The sequence below is a fragment of the Poeciliopsis prolifica genome, unplaced genomic scaffold (genome assembly GCF_027474105.1).
Source record: "Poeciliopsis prolifica strain line A6 unplaced genomic scaffold, Auburn_PproV2 SCAFFOLD046, whole genome shotgun sequence".
In the NCBI taxonomy this organism is placed as follows: domain Eukaryota; kingdom Metazoa; phylum Chordata; class Actinopteri; order Cyprinodontiformes; family Poeciliidae; genus Poeciliopsis; species Poeciliopsis prolifica.
Genome location: NW_026562421.1, coordinates 3,326,390 through 3,334,095, shown reverse-complemented (window position 1 = coordinate 3,334,095; position 7,706 = coordinate 3,326,390).

Here is a 7,706-nt window from a genome sequence, read left to right as displayed (position 1 = left end):
AGAAAACCCACATTTCCGTCAAATTGTTTTTATGTTGGTTTGATAATCTATTTTCATTGGTTCTAAGCAGAAAATCAAATAGATTGTGAACTATTTCAAGTTCAAAGCAAAGTCTCTGCAATAAACTCAGTTTAATTATTTAAGGAACTTTTAAAGAGCATTCTGAGAGCTTGTTGTGCATTAGGAGTTGTAACTGCTAAAAGTTGGGAGAATTAACTTTCTGTATGTTTGAGTACGGTACGTGGTGAAGCATTAGAGTATGGAAGAAGTGATGCATTATTTACAAACATAATCACATAGGATTCCGTCTTCCTGTCAAAGTGGCGGAAAGCGTTTCTGTGTTAATTGGTGTTTTCATTTGATACATAAACAAAAGCAACAGCCAGATTATTGAACCAGTTGTGTGCAACAGCCGGAGTCGGAGTCCTGTTCGGGAACATTTATTTATTTGTCTGGAGTTCCTCATATGAGTCAGAAACTCTGGAGACGTCTGTTTGTTTTTGTTCCTTCACCATAATTATCTCCTCCATTTTGTGAACATTTATTGTCTTTGCATCAAAAGCTAAGTAAGAACTTTGTTTCTGCTTTCTAACTACCTGAACACTGTAGAAGATGCATTTTTTTTATTGACTTCAGTTTTACATCACAAAAAAAATCTCAGAATTTTTATTTTGTTTTTTGAAGCATCATCAGAAGAAGACAACAATAATAACAATAACAAACGGTTGTCATTGTCCAAAATGGCCCCATAAAAGCAGCAGTTCTCCGTTAGCCTCTAGCCAACAGGAGGAAAACAACAGGAGAGTTTATGGAGCCAATATGTGCAGGAGGAATTAGAACAAAATTGCAGCTGGTTTATTGAATGCCTTCCTGTTCGTATCAGATCATATTTTAAGACAGATTAAACCTCATCTCACACTATTCTGGCAAGAGCTGTATGACAGCAATAAGCAACAAAAAACTACAAAACATCGTAAAATAGAAACAAACTGAAGGAGGAGAAGAGCTGAATTCTTCATGGTGCAACTAAATCAGCCATTTTCTTTTTGCCTTTATGGGACAATAAAGCTAATTTAATTAGTTTATATTGTTGCATCACAGTGAGTTGTTCTGGTCTGTTCTTCTCCAGTTCCTCCAAATAGCTTATACTTTTCACTAATTTTTAAAATCAAACTCCTATACTTGACATTTACAGTGTCATCTCACATTTTTTAAGAAAATGAGTCACAGTCAGCAAAATGGTTCCAGCAGAATAACAGCGTTTAAAGAAACATAAAACACAAAGTTAGTGTCTTAATTAGACTTTCAAAGATCATTTGAAACTCTGGTTTCCTGAAACCAAAATAGAACATGAGTCATTAAACGTGACATTCACACGGAACCACGTTCCAGCAATTAGGACTAAAGCTATGCATGAACCTGCATACAAATTAGACCAACATGTATGTTTCTATGCAAGGATGGATGGATTATTATTCACCATTAAATGACAGAAAAATGATAGATATACCCTTCTACTTGATTGTAACAGATAATGCATCTCTGAAGTGAAAATGTGACTGTTTTCTTTTTCTTTCTTTCGTTCCAGCGCCGTTCAGCTTCCCGTTAAACAAGGGAAGAAACTGGAATCCAAAGCCGCCATACTTCTGATCGATGTTTGGAAAAAGTGAGTTTTGAAGGAAGAGTCTGGGATATGTCTGTTTATTTCAAAGCTGTGCATAAGATTGATTTGTGCTGTATGATCACAGTCAGACTCACCATTTTCAAGCTGTGTTTGTGCTGCAGGGCCAAATAAGGCAAAGCGGCGCTTTATGTGATTTATCAAAGCGGCAGGAAAAGAAAATGGAAAAGGTTTTTTCTATCATAATACAGAGTTCAGAGCAGCTGATGATTAAACAATAGCAGGCGTTAGTGATTATGTTCCTTACGTGACAATTATGCCTGAATAATATATAATTACACTATTAAACTTAGTAACAGAGAATATATCAAAAATAATTTTCTAGTTTCTTGTTGCAAAGTCCCAGAAATTATTGTAAGGAATAATAATTGCTGTTTTGAGGCCATTGTTAAATGGTATAACTATAATAGAATAATAATATAAGTTTGTGCTCTCAAAAATCAACAAACACTTAACCTTTGAACTGGACGTTATCTTAAATATAAGCAATAATATAAAAAACAACCAAAAACAAAACAACAATCAAAACCATAAATAAAATAGCTTAAGAAGTCTCTGAAAACAAATAGCAATCACCAAAATGGTAGTTATTGAGCTCCTGTTAATTTATTATGCAAATAATTTGTTTATTGTTTATTGCAACTGGAATAGTTTCTGTTTGTAGATGTGGAAATAAAAAAGACTAAAGACACAATATGCTGTTCATTTATTAAGATTCTTTTCTGTCTCTACTGACGAGTAGATAAAATACCCACTGACTCACAGAATAATTATTTAGTCTTTTTAACAGAATAAACTGGCCTTAGTCAACAGTGTAAAGACAGGAAATGAGGAAGAAATGCAGCAACAGACGGGAGATTTTTCCAGGTTGGATCATGATGCTGTTTATTTCTGAGTTTCTCCCTCCTGAGTCATGAGTCTCCCAATCTGTCATCCCATTTAATTTGATATTTAACATGATTTAGACTTGTCTACTCAACAGTATCGTCCAATGTAGCAGCTGGTGTGGTCTCTTTTTTGACACACTTATGTTTAATGATTCTGTATGTGTTTTGATCTCCAGATTTGAAAATGTTCTCGATCTCTGTTAATGTGTTGCTGTTTCCTCTGCCCTGCCTCTTGGGCCGGCTCTTTGGAAATGAGTGAGATTTATGAGATCCATTTCTGATTCCACTGGCTCTGGTGGACGGATCACTGGGAGGAATTAGTTTGTGCAGAAACCCGGCAGCAGCATATTTTATCATGAAAAGAATCTGTGAAATGAAAAGTGCTTATTATACTTTGTGTGGACATATATCAACTCTAACTGCCGAAACAACAGCGATCTGATTTCAACATGTGGCTGTTTAAGGTGTTAATTTTGCTCTGTTGTAATTTTGAAGAGATGGATTCACCAGATCGCAGTCAGATGTTTGTGCTGAAAATTTTCTACTGCGTTTATGAGACACAGAAAGAAATTCGGTTTATGAAGCATAAACCGAAACCCATCAGAAACTAATCTTAACTCATTAAGATTAAAAAGAAAATTGTTTGGATCAGCATGAAGTCGGCTATAATGCCTAAATTCAGTCTGCCACAATAATTCAAATTTCCAATTGCACACAGTTGGAGGTAAGCAAATGATCGCTACACATTGGTAATTTGTGCTCAAAGTTCCCATCAGCTCCGTGAATCATCGGTTGTGTTTGAACGCAGACGTCACATAAGACGAATACAGAAATATGCTTACATAACAACGCAGGTTTCATCCAGGCAGCGCCAGGCAGGAGTCTGCAGACCAACCTCCAGCTGGCCGGTCTGCACTCTGACCTCCAGCTGGCCGGTCTGAAGACCGACCTCCAGCTGGCCGGGCTGCAGACCGACCTCCAGCTGGCCGGTCTGCACTCTGACCTCCAGCTGGCCGGTCTGAAGACCGACCTCCAGCTGGCCGGTCTGCACTCTGACCTCCAGCTGGCCGGTCTGCAGACCGACCTCCAGCTGGCCGGTCTGCACTCTGACCTCCAGCTGGCCGGTCTGCACTCTGACCTCCAGCTGGCCGGGCTGCAGACATATTTTAGCATCACCCAAAAACAAACAGCGTTTTCTTTTGTGGAAAAGACTTGGATAAATTTAAATGCGCCAAAAGTTCTGGAGAGAAAGTGTCATAAACTCAACTTATTATGTAACACAAGTCATTTTACAGACGTCTTCTCTTTCTTCTGTGTCCCACGTGGATGGCTGGAGTGTTTAGCTAAATTAGCCCATCATCATTAGACGTGTTGCCAGGCAACTGGAGAGACGGGGCTAATCATCCTGACACGTGGGGCTGATGGAGACGCCACCGAGGTGGCGGCAGAAAACCAGGAGAGCAGGAGGCCGTCCTGCTGCCAGGTCAAACTCAAACTCATCAGCAGCGAAGACTCAAGGTCACCTGCCTCCAAGGTCGCTTCAAACTTTTTCTGTTTTAAAAATCGGAGTCAAGTTTAGTACATTTATAGGACAGTTGTTTTATTTATTTATTGCTGGGAATCAGTTGGCACAATTTGAAAAGAAATTTTCTGCACCTTGTTGGAAATGAAGAAATGATTTGAATTCATTTATTTTTTCAAAAAGAAACTTGGCATGTGTTTGAAATGCTTAACAAGCCATTTCTTCACAAAGGTTCTGTGTTTCTCTACTGTTGTGACTATTGTCATCTTTACTTATGTCACTTTTATCTCATCATTTCAACAAAAAAGTTTTTAAAAAGAAGTCTTTGAAAGTATTTACTGCTGCTTGAAACTATTTCCAGCTGAATTGAAAGTCAAAACTCCACATTTTCTCTTTGGTTGCTGTCAAAAATATTTCACACTCTTAACCTTTAATTTTCTTTGTGAAGAATCAAAGTGAAACATTTGAGAAACGTAGTTTTGAGAAATGCCACATAGCTTCATCCACTCAGCCGTGGAGCGTTTCATGAGTGGGAGACGGTTTCATTATGAAGGTCGCCTTTGAACTGTCATAATTGCAACACTTTTAAGAAAAGGCCAAGCCTGTAATTCTTTCATCACAGGCTGCCAGTCGAGCTCTTTTAATGGAAAAAGTCAGTGAAAAATCAAAACTGGAAGCAAGAAATTAAGAGATTAAATTTTCACTGAATGAAAAGAAGAAGAAGTTTCTCAAGGAACTTTTTCTACTCAGACTGATTGATGTCTAGTAAATGTAACCTCCCAAATCAACATTTTCAATGGAAAACTTTACTCACAACTTTATGTTGAGAGTTTCTTTCCAAGCACTTATCTAAAAAAACTCCTGGAGGGAAAAACATTAGTAAAGGGGATTCTTCATTTGGACGTTGCTGCGTTCAGCCAGGAGAGAAGATTAACTCTTAAATCAAACCTTCACCCCAGATTCACTCAGACAAAACGGTTTTCACCTTCTGCACATCCACAAAACTAGCAGGAGTTTTCTAAGTTACCAGCACTTGGTGTCTTACCTGTGACAGACGAATGTCTCTTCAAAGTGAGTTTGCAGGAATGGAAAATAATTAGATTTGTAACCAGTCAGACTGGAGGCTGTGATTAAGCAGATGGGCTGATTATGTTTCTTTGCTGTTTCCAGATCTGATACTTCAAAACCTCTGAAGCCAATTTTCATAATCCTCAGAAAAAATGGAGAAAAGGTGAATATCAAGAGATCTGAGAGACGGATTCAACAAGCAGCCTCACTCAAACAACCAGGAGTTGTTCAGTTTGACTCGTTTCCTTTCTGTCAGAGGATCACAGTTTAAATAACTCTCTTTCTGCTTCTCTGCAAACTCGTTTTGACAAATATGATCTAACGATAACTGCTTTACAGAGCCTCACTTAAAAAATCTGAAATATCCCATTAACTCAGCAGTGAATTTCCTGTTCAGTGAGAAAAGTTAGAACCTAAGTCACCTGAAGGAGGAGAAACAGAGGAGAATAAATGGACCCGCTTCGACTCAATTAATGAACAGAATGGCACAGCACAGCGCTAAGCAATAAAACTGTGATAATTCCTTTTATTAAAACAATACATTCACAAATAAAACAGGATTATAAAAGCAGAACCAGGAGGACAGGAAACAGCTTTTACTTCAACGCCAAGAGACAAAACAATGTTCTTACTTTGTCAAACAAGAAAATGTTTCAAAAGAAGCATTTAGAAATGACAGGCAGGGAGTTTAGAGGGATTTCTGTCAGTTTGCTTTTTGTTGAGTTTGATTATGAGGCAGAATGCTTTGTGATTCTCACGCGTTTCATGTGCACCAATTTAATACGGACGTTAATTTAAGACGACTAACAAATGAGGCCTGGAGCCTGTTTCTTGTTTTGTTCCTTATCATGAAAGAAATGGGACAAATTGTTTTGCAATTACAAAATTTCATTTTCCTTTTACATTGGCAGAAAATAGACACAGAAACAGCTGCAGAAAGCTCTAACTGGTTCTGCTCCAGTCCGGCTGGATTCAGCTCCATTTCCTGGTTTTTCTGAACAGCTTCCCGGGTTCAAGACGCTCCAAGCCCATCAATTTGACTTCATTCGTTGATCGGCCCTCGATTTATGTCACCGTATGACCAAAGGCCGAATCTTACAAACTCCAAACAACAACACCTCAACCATCAAAGCGGATGTTTGACCAGGCCGTCTGCAGCTGGAGCCTCAGAGTGTGGAGGGAGGAGGGCAGCAGCATCAGGAGCAAAGGTCAACACATCGCCCACAATCTGTCACGATCCTGATTTTAGGGTCATTCCTGATGACCCTGATATCCTGGTCCTGATTTCACAGGCCTGCAACTTTCTTCTATTCAACTTCTCATCTTTTTGAACAATGAAGTGTTTGACTCATTCACTGTTTGAATGTAGTCTGACAGCTGAAAACCTCAACATGTTTTGAATCTACTGTAGGTGTGTTGATTTCTGACAAACTGAGACATAAAACATTTTCACTTCTGCTGACCCGGCGATTAGCCTCAGATCCGCAGAAACATTTTGGATGATTTATTCCTCAGTCTGCACGCTGCTCTGTTTCCTCGAACGTACTGACAAGTTCACCGTAAGAGTGGTTATGATGCTTCAAATTGTTGTCATAACAACACATTTATTTGCTCTGGAACAAATTAAGGGAAACTGAATTAGTTGAAATGTTTGTTAAAGTGCATTAACCTTTAAATGACCTCCTCTGTACGACAAAGTGACTTGTGGGAAAACTGTTTAAAGCTTTATGTCTGTACTGGAGACACAGTTTAATTTTATAGTGGCATTAATAGCCAACAAAAAACAACCCAAAAATACAATTGTTGAATGTTTTCCTCAAATGTTTTGTCAATTTATTAAAGTTTCCTTGAACATAACACAAAAATAATATGGTAAGTCTACCAAACAATTAAATAAAAGAGCAGGATAACATCAAATCATGTTTTCTACCAAGCAAAAACCAGATGACTGTTTGCAGTAAACACTCGCCCTGAACAAGACTGAAGTGAAAAAGGAAAGTCTCTGTCAAGATGTTAAATGTGAAGCATTTCCTCACGAGTTTGTTAGATGAGAAATCACAGAACTGGTGCTAAAAACTGGAGCAATAGTTTCATCTACAGAAAGAGAACAGAAACATGTTGGTGACAAAAACCAGAAAACACAGAAATAGGTATGACTTCTTTGAAAAAAAACAACTGAAAACGGATACTGGAAGAAATCTATGATTGGAGAGTAGTAGGAAAAAGAAGAAAAGTAACCAAGTAATAGCAGTCCAACCCTAAAGCAGCAAATTTACACACATAACTCAGGATAAGCAACTCTAATTATACGTTTATGAAAATGGAAAGTTTTAAGCTAATCCTACATGTAGACAGGGTGTCTGCCTGAAGGACAAAAACTGGGACAAAAACCAGGACAAGAAGGACAAAATTCAGGCCAGAAAGGGTCAAAACCGCAACGCTGACAACTAAAATATTGAACTTACTGTTTAATTAAACTCTGAAAACACCAGTAAACCTGCAGTCTGGGAACGAAACGCTCTGATCCGAACATTGATGATGGAGTTTG